At 40.8% G+C, this 27,434-nt stretch overlaps 1 long non-coding RNA gene across 1 annotated transcript; it reads right to left on the reverse strand.

Moving 5' to 3' along the window:
* Window positions 1-22,132: 22,132 nt before the first annotated feature.
* LOC148006711 (uncharacterized) lies at window positions 22,133-27,356 on the reverse strand. The gene is made up of 3 exons (XR_015676082.1): window positions 27,260-27,356; window positions 26,770-27,199; window positions 22,133-26,668 (listed from the first exon to the last, which is right to left on the reverse strand). It is a non-coding gene; the product is annotated as an uncharacterized LOC148006711 (long non-coding RNA).
* Window positions 27,357-27,434: the final 78 nt, after the last annotated feature.

Raw genomic sequence — 27,434 nt, forward strand, 5'->3', positions numbered from 1 at the left:
ATTGCTTCAATAAAGGTTTTATCATGAAATGCTTTTTTTACTTCATCTATTTTGAAGGGCTTTTAGTGTCTCCACTGAGAAGTAGGGTGTTTCTAATAGACCTGCCTTTTGTGTTACTTGGACTTTTTTCTTTACAGTTTTTAATAGTCTTTCTTCATTCTGTATGCCTAGTGTTTTCATGATCACGAGTCCCGGGACTCCCTTTCCTGGTCCAGTCTATTTGGTGTTCCGCATGTTTCATTCATCTGAATAAACCCTTATTTCTTTAGGAAAAATTTCCTCTGATTTCTGTTGGAAATATTTTATGTGCCTCTGGCCTGGGTTTCTTCTCTTTCTTCTGTGCCTATTATTTGTAGATTTGTTTTTTCATGGTGTCCCAAATTCCCTGTATGCTTTTTGCCTGGATTTTAAGATTAAATAATTTTCTTTGCAGTATCTTTGCTTCATCTTGTCTTCGGTGCCTGAGTCTCTCTCTCTCTCTCTCTCTCTCTCTCTCTCTCTCTCTCTCTCTCTCTCTCTCTCTCTCTCTCTCGTCTCTCATGTTCTGTTGACGAGGCTTGCCTCTGAGGGCTTGTTCAAGTTCCTGAAATTTTATTTCCAGTTTTACCTCAGTTTTGGTTTTCTTTAGTGATTCCTTTCCACTTCCATGTCTTGAACTGTTTTCTTCATTTAATTCCACTGTTTGCTGATGTTTCCACAGATTTCCTTAAGGGATTCATTCATATCCTCTTTAACATAGGTGGTGGTTTGAATAGGAATGACCCCCCTAGGCTCCCATAGTTAAATGCGTAGGAATCGTGGAGGTGTGGCCTTGTTGGAGGGAGTATGTCAGTGGGGTAGACTTTGAGGTTTCAGATGCCCACGCCAGGTCCAGCGGCTCTCTCTCTCTTCCTGTTTCCGGCAGATCTGGATGTAGAACTCTCAGTTCCTTCTCCAGCACAATGTCTGGCTGCATGCCACCGTGCTTCCTGCATATTGAAAATAGACTGAACCTCTGAAACTGTTAAGCAAGCCCCAATGGCTTATAAGATCCTTATGAGATTTGCCGTGGTCATGACGTCACTTCACAGCAGCAGAGCACTAAGACAGGTTCTTACAATTTTCATAATTGCTTCTTTGAAGTCCCTGTCCTGTGCTCCAGCTGTATTGAATTTCTTGGGACTAACTGTAGTAGAGTTTTTGGTCTCTAGTGAAGACATACTGTCGTGGTTGTTATTGGTTGTGTTTTTATGCTGACACAGACATCTAGCTTTGAGATGATTGTAATTCTAGTTGTTAATATCTGGCCTTATTTTCATTGGGTGAGTTTTTCATTCCTTGGTTTCTGTAGCCCTCCCTGGATCTTAGGAGATTGTGCTAGGTGTGGATTGCCTGGTAGGAAATACTTCTCAGTCCCTGTCAGGCACGGCTACTGGGAATCCTTTGTAGAATGTATCTCTAGGTATTGGGAGCTGGCATGAAGTAATGTGGATGGGCTAGAAGGGTGGGGGCTCATAGTCCACAGGAGGAAGGAAAGGTGGGTTGGCCAAGAGGATCTGTGGAGTCCTCAGGGAAAAGAGAAAGAGAAAGAGATGAAAGGCCCCTGTAGGTGATCTGCTCCAGGTTTGAGGATGAGGTACTGAGTTTACAATGGAGGATAAGAGAGAGAGAGAGAGAGTGAAGATTGCCCACCTGATTCCCAGGCTGGTGTGAGCAGGGTTTCCGGGAGAGATTGCCTCTGGTTGCTAGAAACTGAGACAAAGGGATGGGGTGAGAGAGGAAGGCTGTTTGTGAAGACCTGTGCAGTCCCCTGGGAATGGGGCCAGAAAACTTTGTGATTTTTGTGACTGGGTCTCACTCCATAGAGTGACCTGGGTGGGAAAAGGGAGTGGGAGTGGAAAAGGGGAACATGAACAGGTATGAGGGTGGGGGGGGGCAGGAGAGAAGTCCTGAGAGCCAGTGGAATAAATGGAAACGGGTAAGCTCGGGAGGTGGGAGTTGGGGGACCCTCTAGAATGTACCAGAAACCTGGGAGCTGGGAGATTCTCAGGACTCAAGGGAGAGACCTGAGATGAAATGCCCTACAGTGGGGAGAGGGAACTCATAACAGAGCCCACCTCCAGTAGAAAGACAGGGCATCAAGTGGAGGGATGGGGTTGCCATCCCATAGTAAAAAATTCTGACCCAGAATTGTACATGTCTAAAAGAACTACAGGGACAAAAATGCTGAAAAGACTGAGGGAAAGGTCCAGTGACTGGCCCAGACTGGGATCCATCCAGAGTGAGGCTCCAAGGCCTGACTCTATTACTGATGCTATGGTGTGTTTAACAGACAAGGAGCCTAACATGGCTACCCTCTGAGAGGCCCAACAAGCAGCTGAGACAGACACAGATACTTACACCCAACCAATGGACTGAAGTTGAGGAAGAGGGTGACCCCATGGGAAGACCAGCAGTCTTAACTAACCTGGACCCACTACATCTCTCAGACAATTAGTCATCAACCAGGCAGCATACACTATCTGTTTTGAGGTCCTCATCACATACACAGCAGAGGACTGATTGGTTTGGCCTCACTGAGAGAAGATGAACCTAACCCTTGAGGCCCTAGGGAGTGGGAAGGACTGGTGGGGAGGGTTGTTGAGGGATAGCAGGGTGGGAGTGTAGGGATATCCTATTGGTGATGGGGAGGAGGAATGGAGTGAGGAACTGTTGGAGGGCAGACTGAGAGGGGGATAATGACTGGACTGTTAAAAAAAATTAAAGATAAAAAAAAAGAGGGGTTGGGGATTTAGCTCAGTGGTAGAGCGCTTGCCTAGCAAGCGCAAGGCCCTGGGTTTGGTCCCCAGCTCCAAAAAAAAAAAGAGCTTAACTCTAGGCAGGGTTCAAAATTTCTCACAGAGAGCCAGCATTCTTTCTAGATGAGCTCCTTAAATGGTGGGTGGGTTAGGTTTTGTTTAGTTGTGATTATTTTTTGAAATGGCATCTTTTTCTTCATTATGTTTTCTAGTTAATCTTGCTTTGCAAAAATAAAGTCCAGTATTTCAGGGGGCAGTGCATCACCATACATAGCCATGCTGGGGTTTTAAAAGACATGTTCTGGGAATCAGACTCAGATTACAATTACTCTATCAATAGAACTATTGTTTTTTTTTAATGGATTTTTAAGGCTTAACATGTTTCTTTCATTGAAACTAAGATATTTTTATAGAATATCATCATAATATGATGATAATCATAATATGATGATATCTCAAATGGCCCCAAACACTGGACAGGAAATGCTACAGACCCACTGAAGTCATTAACAATATGGCTCTCTAGAATGTTCTGCCATTTTGAAACTCTTGGGGTCCAGAAGTTCCAGAGCAGTTAGAACAACTCAATGGATGGATATGAGCAAGGTATATGTAGCTGAATCAATTTAGTGAGAAAAAAAAGTCTGGAAGATACAGTAACAGTCATCTTCAAAACTCCAGAATAACAATGAGTCTTTGGACTATCTTATATCACCCAGGGCCATAATGAAATCCCCTTGTATAAAGCTGGACTGTGTTAGTCCACTGTGGTAGAGGCTATCCCCCAAGCCCTATAGAGCCACATGTCTGAGATAGGACAGTAGTTAGAATCGTGTACTAGACTGCAAAAACTCCAACACATGTGCCTTCATTATCTGTTTTCCTTTACAATATAAAACTATAGAAATACAAAGAGAAAATCCCCAACTCATAACATTCATTAATAATAGAAAAAAACTATTGTTTGCTATGAATACATTAATTGAAACTTGGAAACATGTTTATAAATAGTGCTTACACATTTATAGGAACATATTATCTTTCTCTTTAGCCTAAGAAGAAATTTTCGAACATAAGAATGAAATAATTTTATTAGTTTATAAATATTTTATTAGGCAAATTTATTCTCCACCTTGTAAAAAAATTACAGAATAACCTTGGTTGCAACACTTAAAGTAAACGATTAGCCTACAATTTAATTATGATGCTGAGCTTCAGAAAGTGTTCATGGAAAGCTTGAACTTCTTGCATACATATTTTCAAAGTACTCTCTGCTCTACCCTTTATTTGGAAAGGATGGGAAACGGGAGGGGATAATACTCTCCCTCTACTCTTTTTTTAAATTTTTATTATATATTTCTTTACTTACATTTCAAAGGTTATTCCCTTTCCCAGTTTTCTGTCCATAAGCCCCCATTCCCTCTCCTCCCCTCCCCCATATGGGTATTCTCCCTATACATCCCCCTTATTGCCCTCCCCCACATTCCCCTGCACTGGGGGTCCAACATTGGCAGACCAAGGACTTCCCCTTCCACTGGTGCCCCAACAAGGCTGTTCTCTGCTACATATGCAGTTGGAAGCCAGGGTCAGTCCATGTATAGTCTTTCGGTAGTAGTTTAGTCCCTGGAAACTCTGGTTGGTTGGCATTGTTGTTTTTATGGGGTGGCAAGCTCCTTCAGCTCTTTCAGTACTTCCTCTAATTCTCCCCAAGGGGGTCCTGTTCTCAGTTCAGTAGTATGCTGCTAGCATTGACCTCTGTATTGGAGGTGCTCTGGATGTGTCTCTCAGGAGAGATCTAAATCCAGTCCCTTTCTGTATGCATTTTTTAGCTTCATCAATCTTATCTAGTTTTGGTGGCTATATATATAGGGGCCACATGTGTGTCAGGCTCTGAATGGCCATTCCTTGAGTCACTGCTCTAAATTTTGCTTCAATATCTCCTCCTATGAATATTTCCCCCCTTTTAAGAAGGAGTGGGAGAATCTGCATTTTGGTCATCCTTCTTCTTGAGCTTCCTGTAGTCTGTAGATTACATCTTGGGTAATTTAAGCTTTTTGGTTAATATCCACGTATCAATGAGTGCATACCAAGTGTGTTTTTCTGTGATTGAGTAATCTCACTCAGGATGATATTTTCTAGTTCCATCCATTTGCTTATGAATTTCATGAAGTCACTGTTTTTGATAGCTGAGTAGTACTCCATTGTGTAGATGTACCACATTTTTTGAATCCATTCCTCTGTTGAAGGGCTTCTGGGGTCTTTCCAGCTTCTGGTATTATAAATAAGGCTTCTATGAACATAGTGGAGCATGTGTCTTTGTTGTATGTTGGAGCATCCTTTGGGTATATGCTCAAGAGAGGTATAGCTGGGTCCTCAGGTAGTTCAATGTCCAATTTTCTGAGGAACCTCCAGATTGATTTCCAGAGTGGTTGTACCAGTCTGCAATCCCACCAACAATGGAGGAGTGCTCCTCTTTCTCCACATCCTCACCAGCATCTGCTGTCACCTGAGTTTTTTATCTTAGCCATTCTGACTGGTGTGAAGTGAAATCTCAGGGTTGTTTTGATTTGCATTTCCCTGATGACTAAAGATGTTGAACATTTCTTTAGGTGCCTTTTGGCCATTCGATAATCCTCAGCTGAGAATATTTTGTTTAGCTCTGTACCCCATTTTTTTTGAGCTGGGGACCGAACCCAGGGCCTTACGCTTGCTAGGCAAGTGCTCTACCACTGAGCTAAATCCCCAACCCCAACTGTACCCCATTTTTAATAGGGTGATTTGGCTCTCTGGAGTCTAACTTCTTGAGTTCTTTGTATATTTTGGATATTAGCCCTCTATCAGATGTAGGATTGGTAAAGATCTTTTCCCAATCTGCTGGTTGCCGTTTTGTACTAATGGCAGTGTCTTTTTCTTTACAAAAGCTTTGCAGTTTTATGAGATCCCATTTGTCAGTTCTTGATCTTAGAGCATAAGCCATTGGTGTTTTGTTCAGGAAATTTTCCCCAGTGCCCATGTGTTCAAGACTCTTCCCCACTTTTTCTTCTATTAGTTTGAGTGTATCTGGTTTGATGTGGAGGTCCTTGATCCACTTGGACTTAAGCTTTGTACATGGTGATAAGAATGGATCGATTTGCATTCTTCTACATGTTGACCTCCAGTTGAACCAGCACCATTTGTTGAAAATGCTATCTTTCTTCCATAGGATGGTTTTAGCTCCTTTGTCAAAGATCAAGTGGCTAAAGGTGTGTGGGTTCATTTCTGGGTCTTTAATTCTGTTCCACTGATCTACCTGCCTGTCTTTGTACCAATACCATACAGTTTTTATAACTAGTGTTCTGTAAGACTGCTTGAAGTCAGGGATGGTGATTACCCAGAAGTTCTTTTATTGTTGAGTGTAGTTTTCGCTATCCTGTGTTTTTTGTTATTCCAAATGAATTTGCAAATTGCTCTTTCTATCTCTATAAAGAATTGAGTAGGAATTTTGATGGGGATTGCATTGAATCTGTAGATTGCTTTTGGCAAAATGGATGGCCAAATTTACTATATTAATCCTGCCAATCCATGAGCATGGAAGATCTTTCCATCTTCTGAGATCTTCCTCAATTTCTTTCTTCAGAGATTTGAAGTTCTTGTCGTACAGATCTTTCACTTGCTTGGTTAAAGTCACACCAAGATATTTTATGTTATTTGGGACTATTGTGAAGGGTGTCATTTCCTTAATTTCTTTCTCAGCTTGTTTATCCTTTGAGTAGAGGAAGGCTACTGATTTGTTTGAGTTAATTTTATACCCAGCCACTTTGCTGAAGTTGTTTATCAGGTTAAGTAGTTCTCTGGTGGAACTTTTGGGGTCGCTTAAGTACACTATCATATCATCTGCAAATAGTGATATTTTGATTTCTTCCCTTCCAATTTGTATTCCTTTGACCTCCTTTCGCTGTCTGATTGCTCTGGCTAAGACTTTGAGTACTATATTGAATAAGTAGGGAGAGCGTGGGCAGCCTTGTCTAGTCCCTGATTTTAGTGGGATTGCTTCAAGTTTCTCTCCATTTAGTTTGATGTTAGCTACTGTTTTGCTGTATATTGCTTTTACTATGTTTAGATATGGGCCTTGAATTCCTGATCTTTCCAGGACTTTTAATATGAAGGGCTGTTGAATTTTGTCAAATGCTTTCTCAGCATCTAATGAAATGATCATGTGGTTTTGTTCTTTCAGTTCGTTTATATAATGGATCACGTTGATGGTTTTCCGTATATTAAACCATCCCTGCATGCCTGGGATGAAGCCTACTTGATCATGGTGGATGATTGTTTTGATGTGCTCTTGGATTGGGTTTGCCAGAATTTTATTGAGTATTTTTGCGTCAATATTCATAAGGGAAATTGGTCTGAAGTTCTCTTTCTTTGTTGGGTCTTTGCATGGTTTTGGTATAAGAGTAATTGTGGCTTCATAGAAGGAATTTGGTAGTGCTCCATCTATTTCAATTTTGTGGAATAGTTTGGGTAGTATTGGTATGAGATCTATGAAGGTCTGATGGAATTCTGCACTGAACCCATCTGGACCTGGGCTCTTTTTGGTTGAGAGACTTTTAATAACTGCTTCTATTTCTTTAGGAGTTATGGGGTTGTTTAGATGATTTATTTGTTCCTGATTTAACTTTGGTACCTGGTATTTGTCTGGAAAATTGTCCATTTCCTCCAGATTTTCCAGTTTTGTTGAATATAGGCTTTTGTAGTAGGATCTGATGATTTTTTAATTTCTTCAGATTCTGTTGTTATGCCTCCCTTTTCATTTTTGATTTTCTTAATTTGGATACACTCTCTGTGACCTTTGGTTAGTCTGGCTAAGGGTTTATCTATCTTGTTGATTTTCTCAAAGAACCAGCTGCTGCTTTTGTTGATTCTTTGTATAGTCCTTTCTTTTCTACTTGATTGATTTCAGCTCTGAGTTTGATTATTTCCTGCCTTCTACTCCTCTTGGGTTTATTTATTTCTTTTTGTTCTAGAGATTTTAGGTGTGCTGTCAAGCTGCTGACATATGCCCTCTCCTGTTTCTTTCTGCAGGCACTCAGAGCTGTGAGTTTTCCTCTTAGCATTGGGAGGTTGTATCTTCATTTTCATTCAATTCTAAGAAGTCTTTAACTTCTTTCTTTATTTCTTCCTTGACCAAGTTGTCATTGAGTAGAGAATTGTTCAACTTCCATGTATATGTGGGCTTTCTGTCATTTTGTTATTAAAGAACACTCTTAGTGCATGGTGATCTGATAGGATGCATGGGATTATTTCTATCTTCCTGTATCTGTTGAGGACTGTTTTGTGGCCAATTATATGGTCAGTTTTGGAGAAGGTTTCATGAGGCTCTGAGAATAAGTATATAATTTTGTTTTAGGATGGAATGTTCTGTAAATATCTGTTAAATCCAATTGGTTCATAACTTCTGTTAGTTTCTCTACGTCTCTGTTTAATTTCTGTTCCCATGATCTGTCCAGTGATGAGAGTGGGGTATTGAAATCTACTACTATTATCATGTGAGGTGCAATGTGTACTTTGAGCTTTAGTAAGGTTTCTTTTATGAATGTAGGTGCCCTTGCATTTGGGGCATAGATATTTAGGATTGAGAGTTCATCTTAGTGGATTTTTCCTTTGATGAATATGAAGTGTCCTTCCTTTTATTTTTTAATGACTCTTGTTTGAAAGTCAATTTCATTTGATATTAGAATGGCAACTCCAGCTTGTTTCTTTGGGTCATTTGCTTGGAAAATTGTTTTCCAGCTTTTACTCTGAGGTAGTGTCTGTCTTTGTCTCTGAGTTGTGTTTCCTGCATGCAGCATAATGCTGGGTCCTCTTACGTATCCAGTCTTTTAGTCTATGTCTTTTTGTTGGGGAATTGAGTCCGTTGATGTTGAGAGATATTAAGGAATAGTGATTGTCACTTCCTGTTATTTTCGTTGTTAGAGGTGGAATTATGTTTGTTTGTCTCTCTTTTGGTTTCATTGCAAGGAAATTATATTCTTGCTTTCTGTACGGTGTAGTTTCTCTCCTTGTGTTGGAGTTTTCCATCTATTATCCTTTGTAGGGCTGGATTTGTAGGAAGGTATTGAGTAAACTTGGTTTTGTCATGGACTATCTTAGTTTCTCCATCTATGTTAATTGAAAGTTTTGCTGGATATTGTAACTTGGGCTGGCATTTGTGTTCTCTTAGGATCTGTATATCATCTCTCCAGGATCTTCTGGCTTTCATAGTCTCTGGTGAGAAGTCTGGTGTAATTCTTATTGGTCTGCCTTTATATGTCACTTGACCTTTTTCCCTTACTGCTTTTAATATTCTCTCTTTGTTTTGGGCATTTGGTGTTTTAACTATTATGTGACAGGAGGAATTTCTCTTCTGGTCCAATCTATTTGGAGCTCTGTAGGCTTCTTGTATGTTTGTCGGCATCTCTTTCTTTATGTTAGGGAAGTTTTCTTCTATAATTTTGTTGAATATATTTTCTGGCCCCTTAAGTTGGGAGTCTTCACTTTCTTCTATACCTATTATCCTTAGGTTTGATCTTCTCATTGTGTCCTGGATTTCCTGTATGTTTTGGGCTAGGAGCTTTTTGTGTTTTAAACTATCTTTGACAGTTGTGTTGATGATTTCTATGGTATCTTCTACCCCTGAGATTCTCTCTTCTATCTCTTGTATTCTGTTGGTGATGCTTGTGTCTACGGCTCCTTGTCTCTTCCTTTGGTTTTCTATATCCAGGGTTGTCTCCCTTTATGCTTTCTTTATTATTTCTATTTCCATTTTCAATTCCTCTACCTGTTTGGTTGTGTTTTCCTGTAATTCTTTCAGTGATTTTTGTATTTCCTCTCTAAGTGTTTACTTGTGTTTACTTGTGCTTTCCTGCATTTCTCTAAGGGAGTTCTTTATGTCTTTCTTAAAGTCCTCCATCATTATCAAAAAATGTGATTTCAAATCTAAATCTTGCTTTTCTGATGTGTGTGGATATCCAGTATTTTCTTTGGTGGGAGTACTGGGCTCTGATGATGCTAAGTAGTCTTGGTTTCTGTTGATTAGGTGCCTGCTCTTGCCTCTAGCCTTTGGGTTGTCTCTGATGTTTGCCTGTCTTGCTGTTTCTGGAAGTGACTTGGCTCTGCTGCAGGGCTCTGTGTCAGCACTCTTGTAGAACTGTTTCCCTGTTTTCTTTCAGCCTTTCCTGAGAACAGGTGCTCTGCTCTCAGCTGTGGTAGTGCTCCTGGAGACTGTCTTCCAGCTCTAGGCGTGGGCAGGAATCAAAGGGTCCTGCCCCTGATTGCTCGTGTAGGTCCTTGCACCCAGCGGGCACAGTTGGCACTATGCGATTCCCTCTTGGCTCTGAACTGTGGGCAAAGGGTATTCTCCTCTGACTTCTCACCCCTGTTGGTGACATCACTTACCACGTTCATTCAGCTTTCAGGCTTAGGCGTGCTTAGTTTGATTCTACAACTCTTTGCCTTCATCCTGACACACAGAAGGCAGGCTTATATTTTTCAAAACGTACTTTAACGAGAGTTCTTAAATGCTTTAACCTTCCTTCTAGTCTACTACCCCTCAGAGGTATCAGAAAGGCAAGGTTATTAGGGCAAAGGGGTAGTGGACCTGTTTAGAAGTAGTTCTTTGGTGTAATTCCAATCTTCGTTGTCAGGATATCAGCAGTTCAGTTCACACAAATCACCAGTGGTAGCTCCATGGAAAACACCATTCACAAATCAGCAATGGCAGCTTGATCTGGAAGAAACCACAGGGATCTGCCAATGGACCTGAGTCCACAGAAGCGGCAAAAAGCTGAGGGCATATCACAAGAAGTTCTTCAGTGTGCTTCTCTCCACAAAGTTAAGACAGTTATCAGTGAAGAAGGCAAGGTGAACCAATGCCTGAGTGTTGTCATCAGTGAAGACCAGCATCAGCAAAGTCCAACAAAGACCAGCAAAGAGTAGCAAGATGACCTAAGGCCAGAGTATCGTCCACTGTCTGTTGGCCTATACCTATACTCTTTCAAAACATTACATGTCCTCCCAAGCATCTGCTCCAGGAAGTAGCTTCCAGAAAAACACAGCAATACATACTGTTCTCAGAAATACATCCTCTGGTAATACAGTTTCCAGAAAAAAAAATCACATGACTCAACTGAGTCTCCGCAGAAACCTGAAATTTCCACTTCAGCAAGGCAGTTTATCTGAAGCTGGCCCCTGAAAGAGACACAGTTTTAGGCTATTCACTGGATATACAAATCAGAATAAATAATAATAATAAATATATATAATAAATAAAATAAATATAAATAATAAATAAATTATCTGGGTGTGTGTCTGTGTACCATGTGTGTGCAGAAGTCTACATGGGTCAGAAGAGGTATCAGAGCCCTGGAATTGGAGTCGTGAGCTGTCATGTGTGTGCTAGGAATTGAACCCGAGACCTCTGAAAGAACAGCCAGTACTCTTAACCACTGAGCTGTCTATCCAGCCCCTACAGGCAGGTTTAAAAATCTTATTCTGAAAAAAATAGTTGGAATTTTTGTCTTGATTAACCCCTACCCTATCTGTTGAATCTCTTTATAAAAGTGCTCACCTCTCTTGTACTCAACTCTTCTGCACAAAAGGTATATGTGAAAATTAAAACAAATACAAAACAAAAAAAATCAAGTTGTAATTACTAAATGGGCACACAAAATTTATTATAACAGAGAAAACAAAAGCCCAACACCTAGGGAGGTGGGGAGAAATGGAGAAGGCATCAAACATTAAAACCTTCCTAACTGGGGCTGGGGATTTAGCTCAGTGGTAGAGCGCTTACCTAGGAAGCGCAAGGCCCTGGGTTCGATCCCCAGCTCCGAAAAAAAGAACCAAAAAAAAAAAAAAAAAAAAAAAAACCTTCCTAACTGTTCTCCTCTAGAGAAAAGAATCTGCTGTGATCACTTGAAATTCAAAGTGGTCGCTAAGCCTCCCTCCAACCAGACAGATAGAAGACAGCAGGGTTGGCTCCTACTTCTGTCTTTCCCACAAAACACCTTTGTACATAGTCTAGATACAGACAAACAGAAGCCAAGGATAACTAAGTCTTTCTAACTGACTGCCTGAGAGAGTCCCTCTGAAACTAAATTCCTTAGGATGACATAGGAACAAAGAAGAGAGTGGAAGGCTCCACAGTGGCAGACCATACTGGGATGGCAATGACCTTAGACCAGTCAACAGATCTCCTGAGTAGAAGCGCCCTAGCAATTGTGGAGTACACTAACACATGCTGCATGGGACTGTGTGTGTGTGTGTGTGTGTGTGTGTGTGTGTGTGTGTGTGTGTGTGTGTGTGTGTTTGCGCACACACACATACACACTCTATAGTGTTAACAGCTTAACCCAAGACAAGTCAGAATTATGTTGTTAAACTGAAGACCAACTTTAAACGTTAGTACAATTCAAGACTGGCAGCCTTGAAACACTTGAAAGGCCATGAATCCTGAGCTCAAGACTAGCATGTGCAAGACAGAAAGACACTATCTCAAGAAACAAACAGAAGCAACAAAAAAGTCAATACAAAAACTTAAATAATGGGGCCAAGTGTAGTGACAGTCACCTTTAATTCCAGAACTTAAGAGGCAGAGGCAGGGGGATCTCTTTAAATTCTGGCCTTCAAGCCAGCCTCTCTGCATGGTGAGTTCCAGGACAGCTAAGCTTACAGAGAGATCATACAACACCAGAATCAAACAAACTTAAGAATGAAACCATGTAAAATTTAGCTGGTTATGTCCAAGACACTTAAAAGATACAGCTTGGTCTCACCCCATTGCAAGGAATCTGAGCTTTCTCTAGATTATGAGGCTTCTTGTATGGGGATATTTTCATCTTCTTTCCCCTAGCTCTTCTAGCTTTTACCAGAAAGGAGAACTAGAAAGGAGGCTGGATCAGTATTTGGGAGTAAATCAGATCTCTACTGCGTTTATCGCTTTGTTCCACAGATATCATAAATCCACCAATTTTCACCATGTGCAAGGCAGTAGGCATGCAGTGCCTATGAAGAGCTTATCTTCAGTCAGAGACCAATCAAGTCAGCCACACAGTGAGTGAGGCAGGCGTCAAGGACGATTCCAAGCTTCAGTAATAACTGGATGCTGGAGAAGGAACAGAATCTGACGGAACTAAGGTTATTATTTTCAACAAAGCAACTATGTCTGTTAGATTATCATTCAAGGGAATTACTAGAAGATAGAATTTAAAACTTAGGAGTCAATGGCACAGAGAGCCAGAAAATGTTTCTTTGCATATGGAAAGGGGAAGGGGCATGATAGCTGGGGAAAGGTGTTCTGATGAGGTCACAAGGCAATCTAGCATTTAAACAGAGAAACAAGACCTAAAGAAGACAGAGAGTAGGCTGGAGAGATGGCTCAGTGGTTAAGAGCACTGACTGCTCTTCCAGAGGTCCTGAGTTCAAATCCCAGCAACCACATGGTGGCTCACAACTGTCTGCAATGAGATCTGATGCCCTCTTCTGGTGTGTCTGAAGACAGCGACAGTGTACTCATATAATAATAAAAAAGTAAAAAAAAAAAAAGGACAGAGAGCATTGACTAAGACAGAAGGAAAGCCAGGACAATCAGGAAATCATGAAAACTAAGCTATGTGCATAAAGTGGAATCTTATTCGGAAGGTAAATCAATGGAGCCTTGTAGTTTATACGGAAGAATACACAGGAGAACCAAGTAAGATGTGGACAAAAGTGCAAAATGGTGCGTCCTCCATAGCTCAGGCCCCCCAACATGGATTCGACCAAACACAGACCAAAAATATATTTTTAAAAGTTACAAACTGCATCTGTACTGAACATGTTTAGATTCTTCCCATCGTGTAAGAAATACAATATGACAACTATTTACATAGCACTTATACTGTATTGTGTATTAGGGAACCTAGGAATGATTCAAAGTTTACGGGAGGATTGCATGAGTCATATATAAGCACCATACCATTTCATATGAGTTATCTGGGCCTCAACTGATCTGGGTAAGCTTGAGTGGTCCTAGAGCCAAGTCCCTAGAGATGCCGAGGAACAACTATAAGTATATTAATACTTCGTGGAATTCTGGCATCATGATGGATGATAAGCAATTGAGACTATGAAGAGATAGTGAGGAGGAGGAAATGATGGATGTGTTTAGTTTACTCCTTTTAGAAGCTTAGTGGTGAGGGCAGGGGAGGAGACTGAAAAGGCTTCATGGAAAAAAATGTATGGTTTGAGGGGTGAAGACGAGAGAGGAGTGTGACTGAGAACTGAGGTGAGAAGAACCAATGGAGAGGAAGATGAAATACACAACGAAGACATGGATCAAATGATTCATCAAGGCCCTTCATGGAATCAAACACAGCAAGGCCCTTCATGGGGTCTGGTGCACAAAGACAGAGACAGGCACAGGCTATCTGCATATGAGGTCTATCAAGACCTTTCTGGGCAAAGAATTATCTACCTGTAGTTATATTTTCTGTTTGCTTTCCTTTATTTGAGTAGCACACTGGCCTGGGCAATGGGTGTCTCCCATATACACCAGAAGGAAAGATAAGCAGTCAACAGTCCAGCTTACTGAAGGGAAACGATGGCATGTATAAAGAGAAACATTGCGTATTTTTATGAGGTATCACATACCACACTGTTGAGTAGCATATGAAGATTGATTGCTCTAGCATCCAACAGCTACTTCTGGTGACTCTATCTGGGATACTCTCGTTTTTTAACAGATTATCAGTTCATGTCACTGTTTTTTAAGTCACCCTTCCAGATGCGCAGACCCCTGTTTCAGCTTTACTGTCTCACAGATTTTTCTCTCTAGAGACCCAGTCTACTAAGAAATTCCAGACTGTTTTATACGCAGCCTCCACTCCTCTTCTTCGTGTACCCCACAACGTATTTCTCTAAGAATGCAGACTAAAGAAAGCCATCCTAAAAGTGGGGATGACATCACTGAAGACAAGATGTGCTTACAGCTAAAGAGACTGTAGTAAGCCGTGGTTATGGGTGGATCACACTGCAGATGTGAAATGTTTCTTCTAACAACTTAAAGGATGCAAACCTGGGCCGTTTGGTCATCTGCACCAGATTCACAGGCTGGTGGCACAGCTTCAGGGTCGGGAAGGGCAAGGAGCCTCGTTCTTAAGTTACTGACCAGACGGGTACTGGGGACACAGCCGATAACGTTTTCTGGTTATCAATGTGACTGACATCCAGAGCTAAAACTAACTTAAAATGAGCATAAAAAATTCTTAAGGCTGCAACACTTTTCAATGAATGAAATAGATTTTCATTAAACATATTACCACATGAATTCCAGACCCAATCTTATACCTATTAGTGTATATACACACCTCACGTTGTTTCAATATATGTGTCTATGAAACCAGTATTGCGGCCACACATGTTCGTAGAAGGTTAGGCACCTCATATACATTAACATGGAATTCAGACTCTGAACTGGAATTCAGTTTAATGAGGGAACTCAGGCCTGGAGAGGTTAATAATTTAACCAAGAGTCCATACTTGAGTAGAAGCAGAATTTCTCAAGGGTCTGTGAGCCTCGAAAGCCTAGGCTGTCATTCCCTGAGATTAGTATGGCTTTGTTTTCGATTAAGCTTTTATACATGTATATATTGTATGTTGAACATAGTGTCTCTCAATGCACGGTAAGCGGTTCATACTTTTCTAAAGTTAGAGATAAACATAGGTAGAAATAAGGATAAAGGTGGAGATAGATATTCGTGCATAGATAGGTACCCTTACAGGCATAACTAACAAGATTAGGTGAAAACATATAAATATCTTTTACCTTATGTTTTAAGGACATAGTATAAACTTTAATGCATTTAACAAAGCTGAAAGTTATACTAGTTGGCGAAAATTACTAAGTACGTCAAGGATGTGACCACATAAAACGACCTGTAACATGAAATACTATGTTATGATTTAGCATATTTCAAAAACACTGGGGATAATGAAAAAAGTTCTGGAGATGTGTAGAGATGATACAGCACTGTTATATGTGACTATACTTAGTCCATTCAATTGTACTTTAAATGATCAAATGTTTATTTGCTACATGTAGTTTATCAAAATGGGGGGAGGGTAGCAAAAGACTTTTAGAGTCTACATAAAATTACGGACTTTAAAGCTGAAATGAGGGATTAAGTTTGTCATACAGAACTATCATAGACACCATAGAAGCCAAAGTCACTGAGCTGAAGTCACAAGATGGAAGGGACATCTGACCCGGACAATACAAATGTGAGGTCAGACTTGCAGCGAGCTCTGTGTTATGTACATTTCCACTTATTTTCAGTGCATGTTATAATCTGAACAAACATGACCACGTTCTCTAGAGTAAGTCATCATTTCCAAAGCACCACTTGGCATTATTAACTCTTTAAAATTTGTTATCTCTGAAACCAGCATTTTCTTTCAATCAAATAAATGACCAAAAGTCAAAGAGGAAAAAGTCTTGAGGTCAAGATCAGGTGCTCAATGCTGTCAAAGTCTAGCATTATCTTAATAAAGTGCATGAAGCACATAAACACTCTAAACAAAGACAGCAGGCGTAGCTGAAGGGCACTTGTGAGATGTTATGCTTAGGAGAATATCTGTCTACTGAGGGGAGCCATTCTTGATTGATTCACTTTCGAAGACACAACTCTGCAAATAAAACCCAGAAGGTCCCTTAGATGGCGATCGGCAGCGTGTTGTTTCTTAAGAGCAGCTGAAAAACAGATTAGCTTACATTTGAAGGCAGCAGGATAATGTTTACCTTATCCAGATTACACGTAGACAGCAGATTTAAAACACAAATTTAATTCATAGTCTAGGTTTTCAGTAATAAATTTGAAAATTTGAGAATGGAAAAAGTAAAAAATTAAATGGAGTGTAATGAGGCATTTTTATGTGTGTGTATGAGAAGAGCAAGCATGTTAGCATGCTCATGTGTATCTAGCCTTTGCTACTTTGTAGTTTTTCTTTTTCCCAGGCTTTATCTGTGCTAGTTTCACCCCTATCACTAGATAGGAGAGAAAGAGGGGGGTGGGGAGGGAAGGGAGAGGGGGAGGGGGAGGGGAGAGAGGGAGAGAGAGAGATCCCTGAATTTAATTTCTTTCCTTTTGTTTCTTCTTTGACCACTGATCAAACTGAAGCCAAACCCCTTGAGCCACCGACAGCCACCAACCCTGCCACTCGGGGCTCTGGCATTTATAGACCCTATGAAAAGTTCCCAGAATTCCAAATGTCACACAATTGCAGAATCTATCTGCAGCTGGCAAATTATGCTTTTTCTAGAGCACAAGGCAAATCATAGCCAGCTGCTGTGGTCGGTCCAAATCTGTCCCATATCCCCACACTTGGGATTAAAACAGAAACCCACTCTTAGAATATTTCTGGGTTTTAAAAAGAAACCACAAACCTGGAATTCTCATTACACACATGGGATGGTTCAATCACCATTGTCACCTTGGGTGGGTTTGGAATCACCTAGGAAATACATGTCTAGGTGTTATCTGTGAGGATGTTTTCAGAAGTTTAACAGAAGGAAAGACCCACCCTGGATGTGGGCAGCACCACCCCAGGTGCTGAGGACCCAGAATGAGTCAAATGGGAAAAGAGAAAATGGCTGGGCGCCAGCCTTCATCTCTGTCTGCATCCTGACTGTGGAGGTGATGTGACTGCTTTGTCACACAACTGCTGAATGCCTTCTCGATGTGGTTATAATAAAAATTAAGTGAACGCTGATGAGCCATTTTATGTATATGTATGATGAGAGTCATTAGAATCCCCAACCAGAACCACAGATAATTCTTTCGCATTACAAATGTTGTTTCTTAATTGGTATTTGGTCTTTGATACCTAGTATAGTGTGTGTGTACTTGTATCTATTTTTAAGAATTGTTATTTCAAAAAAGCAATGGATGGCTAGTCGAGTCCAGAGTTCTATTATAAAGAATTTGGGGGAAGGTGATCTGAAAACTTCTAAAAATATATCGACAAATATATATTTGCATGTATTTGACAAAGAAAGAAGTTCATAGCTTTTATCACACTTTCAAAAAATCTATTATTCCTGATCCTCTCACCCAATTTTTAATATCATATTTCTAAAAGAGATCTTATGATGAGGTGACTAGGTATGACCCCCTTAGACTCAAGTGTCTGAACAAGCCTAGGGGTGGCAGGAAGTGTAATGTGGTGGTGTAATTATGCTTGTGCCATGGGAAGTGGCCTTCTCAGGAAGTGTGGCTTTATTGGAGGAAGTGTGACCTTGTTAGAGGAGTGTGTCACTATGGAGGCTTTGAGCCTAGTTCTTGCAGATGGAGTCTTCTCTTCCTGGCTGCCTTCAGACCAAGATGTAGAACTCTCAGCTCCTCCTTCACCATGTCTGCCTGTACGTGCTTCCTACCGTGATGATAATGGACTAAACCTTTGAAACTGTAAGCCGGCCCAAATAAAATGTTTTCCTTTATAAAAGTTGCCTTTTATTTCATGGTGTCTCTTCACAGCAATGAAATCCTAACTAAGACAACAACAAAGTGAATCTATAAAATTTGCAAAAATTAGAGAGACTTTATGTTCTTAGATCCTAAAACAAATCAAAAATGACAAGTCGCATTCTAGAACTGAGTCTGGATTATTGACTGGTTAGAGTTAATCCTGCCCTAACCAGTAATTTCAGTTTCCAAACCAGCATCAGCATCAGCTCCAGCCTGTCTCTTAGGAGAAGCATCAACATCAGCCTGTCTCTTATGACTAACATCAGCATCAGTCTGTCTCTTAGGAGCAGCATCAGCTCCAGCCTGTCTCTTAGGAGCAGCATCAGCTCCAGCCTGTCTCTTAGGAGCAGCATCAGCTCCAGCCTGTCTCTTAGGAGCAGCATCAGCTCCAGCCTGTCTCTTAGGAGCAGCATCAGCATCAGCCTGTCTCTTAGGAGCAGCATCAGCATCAGGCCTTCAGTAACACATGTACCTGTTACACATTTCAGGGTCCATGCTGGCATCCTGTCTCTTCTCACTACACCCCTTAACCCAAACTTCCCCAGCTTATGGGTTTCTGTGCCTCCAGTCACTCATTTTTCCTTATAGCCCTGCTATTTTGGCTCTCCTCTCTGTCTCTGTTTCTCTGTCTCTCTCTGTCTCTGTCTCTATCTCTCCTCTCTCTCTTTCTCCCCTCCTTCCTCCTGGCCAGGTCCGGTCTGCTGGCCATGTTCAGTGCACTACTTTCTCTGCGCGCTGGACTCTTCCAGATGCCTCTAACTATTGTCTCCCTCATATCTACAATAAAAAAAATCTGCTTAACTGAACCTTGGAGAAGTCATGTCCTCAGTTTATACATTTACAAGTTTGCCGCTATTGTGACCCTCTGTCAATCACAGCAGGAACAATGTTTTATCGCTGTGCATTTATACAATATTGTGTCTTTATTCCCCCCTCATGTAAGTCAATATTAATATTAATATTAATTGGGATTTTAATATCATTTAATTTTAAATACTACATATTAAAATATTAAATACTAACAATTACCAAGCTTTTATTTTATCCAAGATACTGGTTTGAGCTGTACACGTATCAGTTATGTAACCTCAAAACAATCTTCCCAAGTCGGCTGTGTCGTTACCCTTGTTTCACAGATAACAGACATGGGGCACAGTGTGAATGAAGCAGTTTGTTCTCTCTCTACCTATGCATCTAACCCAGAAGAGACACGAAGAACTCCCAGAGGTATCGTGTTAATGAGACACGGTGACTCACAGTATTTTGGAAAAAAAAATGGCCAATTTTAGCTACTTATCCCCTTAATTACATTAAAGCCACAGCTCACAGTTCCACTGCTCAGAATAGAATTCTACTGGAAACCATGGCTTTAGTTTCATCTCTCCGGCTATAATAACATATCCCAAGGACAGTGAAAGCATGCTTGTCCTCTGCTCCTGACTATGGATGTGGTGTGACCAGTTCCAAGTCCCTACTGCTGTGGCTTCTGTGATACCAGAGACTAAATATGGAACTTGAAGCCAAGCATAAGTCCTGCACTGTCATCGAGACTAGGTGCAAAGTCACTGCTAACTCAGAGAAGACTACTAAATGAACAGCTCAGCAGGACCCTGAGACCACCTACTGCTCCTCACAACCCTGTCCTCAAATGGAATTTTCAAAAGGAACAGAGCAGAGCTGGAAACCATCACATATGTAGGCGAGCTAAAGGGGGAATTTTTCTAAAACACGTCATTATGTAGTTGCTTGAAGTTCAACTCTTCAAAAAGGAGTAAATACATGAGATAACATTTACACATATCCTTTATATAACTTGAAATACACAAATGAAATAGCATTCCACCCACTTATCTATATCATGAACATTAATAAATGTTTCTAGCATTACTTTATCGATAAAATATTAACATCATACTGAAAGTCCCGAGGAAAGGGGTGCCACTTTAACTAATAAGTTTACCTAACCAGGGGGCTGGGGATTTAGCTCAGTGGTAGAGCGCTTACCTAGGAAGCACAAGGCCCTGGGTTCGGTCCCCAGCTCCGAAAAAAAGAACCAAAAAAAAAAAAAAAGTTTACCTAACCAGGCCTCGGACACTGCCTTCTAAAGTGTTCCAAGAGCCTATCACTTCTCTACAGCAACTCCAGTTTAAATATGAAGTTAATATCGAGCATCGGCAAAGGTTTGGTTTACCTGGGAGTGCTCAGCTCACTCCGTAGTTACAGTGAGCCTCTTAGGTATTGGTCAAAGTAACACATGTCAACACATTTTGGTGAGTTCTGTTGAGAATTTGATAAGCGTATTAAGTGAGCTCACATGTGTGAAATGCTTAAGAGAATGCCTAGCAATGACAAGCAGTTTGTAAGCTTCTTAACATAAATCTCACATTGCCCCCGAGGACACAACTTGCTCCATCTGTTCCTCTTCACAAAACCTGTAGCTTAGTTTTAGTTTTAGAGTTTAGCTTTGTTGTTCCTGATAGGGTCTTGCTATGTTGCTTACGCTGTCCACAGCTCTTAGAGTCAAGCAATCCTCCTGCTTCAGCTCCTCCCACCCCCACGTAGCTGTTACTACAGACTCTTGGTCTAAAATTTAACACTGATGTCACTTTGAAAGACTGAACAAAGTGGTCAAGCTAAAGGTCATTTGCTCGCATTGCTTTGTGCCTTTCGTATTTGCCTTTGGAGACTCCAGAATAAAAAGGAGGATAAAAAGGGCAGTCGTATTTCACTAGCATGAGTCTTAATATCCATAATACCAAATATTGAGTGAATGATAGATGCCCTTTCAGGAGTTGTTTTTGGAGGCATTAGGGCATATATATGACCATGAATTATCATTTAGGCATATATTTAATAAATGAGGTGTAATTAAACCTTTTATTTCTCTCCTATTCTTCTTATCAGACTTCCAGCAAGTTAGGACCACTGAGACCAATAAATGCAAAAGCTATTCAAGAGAAAAATCATCTCTGAATTTCCTCCTCAAATATTGGAAGAGAGTAAACGTGCATATAAAAGATTTCTCCTTTGGTCAGACAATGTGTTTATCATTGTACAAACCAGTCTCACACCTGACAGTTTGGTCCAAATAGTTCTCCTTGGCAGGCTTCCCCAAGTGAAGATGTGCATATTATACTTATGACATCTTGTGCATGTTGACATGTGAGGAAAAATACAGTGGATTATTGTTCCATTCTTTAAAAGCGAAACAAAATGCATACTTCTGCCAGTGTGATCCAAAGGTAATCACTAAATATTCTAGATCTGTTAAAATTTAGAAACATTACTTCCTAATTAAAGATTAATTTAATTCAAATTCCATGCATATGTGGAGTGGGATGGTGGTGGTGGTGTCTGCGCACTTGAATACTAGTGATCGTGAAAGCAGGAGGGCCTGTGACTCCCCTGGAGCTGGAGTTACAGCCAGAGCAGCCATATGAGTGACAGAAGCCAACTCCAGGCCTCTGCAGGACCAGCGCGTGGTCCAAGCCATCTCTCCAGACCCTCCTAAATGTGCCTGCAGGGTTTTTTGAAGAAAAGTATCTATTACAGTGAAGAAAAAATAAAATCTTTAAGGTATACGTTTTTATCGTTTTATTAAATCTAGGCTTCTGAGGCTGCAAAGTAACGATTTTGCACAAAATTCCTAAAATAATAACTCATCTACTTTGTAGTCTCTTGTCTCTAAGAATAAAATCAAGAGTGAACTTGTTCCTGGGAACATTAAAAACAGAGAAATTAACACAACACATTGGTGCCACATTGAGTGACATGATGAAATCTCACATAACCATTCTGCATCCTGTTATATAATTTTTCAAATGAGCAGATAAAGAATTCCATGAGGCCCTCTGTTCGGGTTTTTATTTAACAGAAAAGGAAAAGACAAGAACATTCCATTCCAACATGGTAACAGAGCAAAGCTGGCGCTACCTGGAGACGGCGTGTCCACAAATGAAATAAACACTAATGGCTTAACTAACATATCTATTTAGAGCTAAAGCTATAGAAAATGTCCATACAGTTTTCAGATTTTTTTTTTGAAAAATACCAGAAGGTAGCAATTCAAGGATATAATTTTTAAGATGGTGGTTCATGAATAAATTATGGGCTGCTCTGAATTTGGAGATAAATATTCCACTTTGTTTATTTAAAAGATACTGCTTTGTTACATGATTAGGAGGAATTAAATGTCAAACTATATTCCCATGAGCATTATTAAAAGCTCTTAAGGAAAGAATAACTACAGTCAATGGACTACAGCTTAAAGTTCAGCTATGACAGACTATTAGGAAGCTGTCAAACTGTAGGTTAACTCCCCTCTGTGACCCAGCAAGTCTGCAGCCGTCCGCTCCCTTGTATCAATAATGTCCACATGGTGATTTAATGTTCCTGCTGCTACCCTTGGGTGCTACAAGCTTGTGCCACCATGTCAAGAGTTAACATGAAACTTGTAAGTTTTATCAGGGACAAGACAAGGCTGCCCACTCTCTCCCTGTTTATTCAATATAGTACTAGCTAGAGCAAGTAGACAACAAAAGGAGGTCAAAGGGATAAAGATTGGAAAGGAAGAAGTCAAGGCATCACTACTTGCAGATGATATGATAGTATACATAGGCGACTCCAAAAATTCTACCAGAGAACTTCTACAGCTGATAACCAACTTCAGCAAAGTGGCCGGATAAAAAACAACTCCAACAAATCCGTAGCCTTCCTCTATACAAAGGCTAAATGAGCTGAGAAAGAAATTAGGGGAAAAAAACAGCCTTCACAATAGTCACAAATAATATAAAACATCTTGGTGTAACTCTAACCAAGCAAGCAAAGGATCGATATGACAAGAACTTCAAGTTCCTGAAGAAAGAAATCGAAGAAAACCTCAGAAGATGGAAAGATCCCCCATGCTCATGGATTGATAGAATTAGCATAGTAAAACTGGTCATCTTACCGAAAGCAATCTACAGATTCTGTGCAATCCCCGTCAAAATTCCAACTCAATTCTTCACATAGATAGAAAGAGCGATTCTCAACTTCATATGGAATCCACCCAAGATAGCAAAAACAATTCTCAACAATACAAGAGTTTCTGGAGAAATCACCATCCCTGGCCTCAAGCTGTACTACAAAACAATAGTGATAAAAACAGCATGGTATTGGTACAGAGACAGACAGGTTGATCAGTGGAATAGAATTGAAGACTCAGAAATAAACCCACACACCTATGGCCACTTGATCTTTGACAAAGAATCCAAAACTATACAGTGGGGAAAAAGACAGCATATTCAACACATGGTGCCCATCTAAGTGGCAGTCTGCCTGTAGGTGAATGCAAATTGATCCATATTAATTTCCTTGTACAGTGTTCAAGACCAAGTGGATCAAAGACCCCCACATAAAACCAGATACACCAAGTCTAATAGAAGAGAAAGTGGGAAATAGCCACAAACACATCAGCACAGGGGAAATTTTCCCAAAAAGAACACCAATGGCTCAGGCTCTAAGATCAACAATTGACAAATGGGACCTCATAGAACTACAAAGCTTCTGTAAGGCAAAGGACACTGTCAATAGGCCAAAATGGCAACCAACAGATTGGGAAAAGACATTTACCAATCCTACATCTGATAGAAGGCTAATATCTAAAATATACAAAGAACTCACAAAGTTAGACTCTAGAGAATCAAACAACCCTATTAAAAATGGAGTACAGAGGGGTTGGGGATTTAGCTCAGTGGTAGAGCGCTTGCCTAGGAAGCGCAAGGCCCTGGGTTCAGTCCCCAGCTCCGAAAAAAAGAACCAAAAAAAAATGGAGTACAGAGATAAACAAAGAATTGTCAACTGAGGAATATCAAATGGCTGAGAAGTACCTAAAGAAATGTTCAACATCTTTAGTCATCAGGGAACTGCAAATCAAAACTACCCTGAGATTTCACCTCACACCAGTCAGAATGGCTAAGATAAAAAACTCAGGTGATAGCAGGTGCTGGTGAGGATGTGGAGAAAGAGAAACACTCCTCCATTGTTGGTGGGATTGCAGACTGGTACAACCACTCTGGAAATCAGTCTGGAGGTTCCTCAGAAAATTGGACATTGAACTACCTGAGGACCCAGCTATACCTTTCCTGGGCATATACCCAAAAGATGCTCCAACATACAACAAAGACACATGCTCCACTCTGTTCATAGAAGCCTTATTTATAATAGCCAGAAGCTGGAAAGAACCCAGGTGTCCCTCCATGGAAGAATGGATACAGAAAATGTGGAACATTTACACAATGGGATACTACTTAGCTATTAAAAACAAGGACATCACAAAATTTAAAGATAAATGGATGGAACTAGAAAATATCATCCTAAGTGAGGTAATCCAGACTCAAAAGGACATACATGATATGTATTCACTGATAAGTGGATATTAGCCAAAAAGTTCAGAGTACCCATGGTACAATTTACAGACCATATGAAGCTTAACAAGAAGGAAGGCTCAAGTGTGGATGCTTCAATCCCATTTAGAAGGGGAAATGAAATAATCACAAAAGAGAGAGGGAGGGAGGGGCCTGGGTGGGAGAGGGAAAGGAGAGGAAAAAAGAGGGCAGGATAAGGTATGGGGCGAGAGAGGAGAAAATCCCAGAAAGCCAGGAGAATGACTAGAAATATGCAGCAGTATGGGGTAGGGAACGGGGGGTGTGTGTGTGTGGGAGGGCACTAGAAAGTCCCAGACATCAGGAGTGAGGGAGGTTCCCAGGACCCAGTGGGGATGCCATTAGCCAAAATGTCCAACAGCAGGGAGATAGATCCTGACGAGAACACCTCCAGTAGTTAGGCATGGCCCCCCAGTTGAAGGATGGTGAAACTCACCTATCGCAAAAATTTTAACCGAGAGTTGTTCCTGTCTAAATGCAGGGACAAAAGAATGGAGCAGAGGCTGAAGGAAAGGCCATCCAGAGACAGTCCTACCTTGGGACCCATCCCCGACACTATTGCTGATGGCAAGATATGCTTGCAGACAGGATTCTGGTACGGTTGTCCTCTGAGAGGCTCTACCAGCACCTGACTGAGCCAGGTACAGGTACTCACAGCCAACCACTGGACTGAGTCTGGGGACCCCAGTGGAAGAGTTAGGGGAAAACCCGAAGGAACTGAAGGGGATGGCAACCCCATAAAAGAACAACAGTATCAACTAACTGGACCTCTCAGAGCTCCCAGGGACTAAGCCAGAAACCAAAGAGCATACATGGGCTGGTTCATGTCTCCCACCCTGCTACATATGTAGCAGAGGACTGCCTTGTCTGGGTTCAGTGGGAGGAAAGGAGCTTGGTCCTGGGGAGGCTTGATGCCCCAGAGAAGGAGAGGATACTAGAGGCGGTGAGGTGTGAGTAGGTGGGCAAGCAACCTCTTAGAGGAGAAGGAGAGAATGGTGTAAGGGGCTTGTGGAGGGGGGTCTGGGAAGGGGGACAACATTTGAAATGTAAATAAATAAAATAATTAATAAAAAATATTCACTTGAGTTAAACAAGTTAGAAAAGTGTGTTCGAAAAACTTACTTGCTAAATCAAATTAACTTAATTTTCAAAGTATTTTAAAATAAAATGTATATTGCTCATTAGATTAATATCATATACTTTCTTTTGTATCACAAATGGCTTAATCCAGGCAAACAAGAGTAAAGACCATTACCCAAATTCTTTAGTCAAATTATCCATGTTTCCTTTTCTGACAGGTAGGGCTATCTCCCTGAAGCAGGGTTTGAAAAGTAGCGTTGAACACAGAGAGAGCAGGGGTTACATAGGCTCCTAAAACTGTAAGACTGTGGGGTTTTCATGGGCTCAGGAATTTCTAGAGGAATTTTGGTTACATAGGAACTGGACTGAACATTTAGAAATTATTTGGAAGAACATCTTATAAGGGTGGATGCCAGGATGTAGGGTCATGTCAAATTCTAGAAGATGGGCCAAGATCTGGTCAAATCCAAGTTTTACAGAAAACAAAAATGAACGTATTTTGACCTTGTAATACAATGTCTTCTAATCTTAAGATCTTGTCAGGCTGGTCCACCAATAACCTTTTTTTTTAAACCCAGAACCTTTGCTATGTTGTAATTTCAAAAGATATTTCAGTGTAGAAGGATCAGTCTGGGCCTTAATATTCCTAATATTTCAACACATTTTAGTATTCGAGGACAGTATCTTCTCTTCTTAGTGGAGTTTTGGGGTTTTTTTCTGCTTTGTTTTTGTATGAGGAGAAACAGGATATAAGAAAAAGTCTCATTTTGAAGAACAGAAGATTTAAACAAATTTTCTTCACAAGCTTTATAAAATTACCACTAGTGGAAATACTTAACATGATGTATTTTCATAAAACTCATGTAAATGACTTTATTTTTCCCCCCTGGGGCTGGGGATCGAACCCAGGACCTTGCGCTTCCTAGGCAAGCGCTCTACCACTGAGCCAAATCCCCAACCCCTGTAAATGACTTTAAATGAGGTGAATTAGTATATAATAGCATTTTCAGTTGTTCTTAGATTTCTGATACCCAAAACCACTGCTTTTTTTTTCTATTAGTATTTGTGTTAACTAACTGAAACTCGTTAAAACAGAGATTCGAATTGAAGTGTCCTGATAACACAGTAAAGTCATTTCTCCTCAAGGGGAAATTAGTGTTTGTGAAAAAGTTAGTTTACCTATTACACTTTGTAAATTGAAAGAACAAAAGGGCAAAGCAATCTAGAAACTTTCTATTTAAAGGTGTGTGTGTGTGTGTGTGTGTGTGTGTACTGAACACACATACCCTAAACACACCTTCCCTGAGCACACCTGCCCTGAACACACCTGCATTAAGCACACTTGCATTGAACACACCTGCCCTGAACACACCTGCATTGAACTCACCTGCACTGAACACACCTGTACTAAACACACCTGCAGTGAGCACACCTGCCCTGAACACACCTGCAGTGAGCACACCTGCCCTGAACACATCTGCACTGAACACACCTGTACTAAACACACCTGCAGTGAGCACACCTGCCCTGAACACACCTGCAGTGAGCACACCTGTACTAAACACACCTGCAGTGAGCACACCTGCCCTGTACACACCTGCAGTGAGCACACCTGCCCTGAACACACCTGCAGTGAG

This window comes from Rattus norvegicus, chromosome 2 (assembly GCF_021556685.1).
Source record: "Rattus norvegicus strain SHRSP/BbbUtx chromosome 2, alternate assembly SHRSP_T2T, whole genome shotgun sequence".
Classification (NCBI taxonomy): Eukaryota; Metazoa; Chordata; class Mammalia; order Rodentia; family Muridae; genus Rattus; species Rattus norvegicus.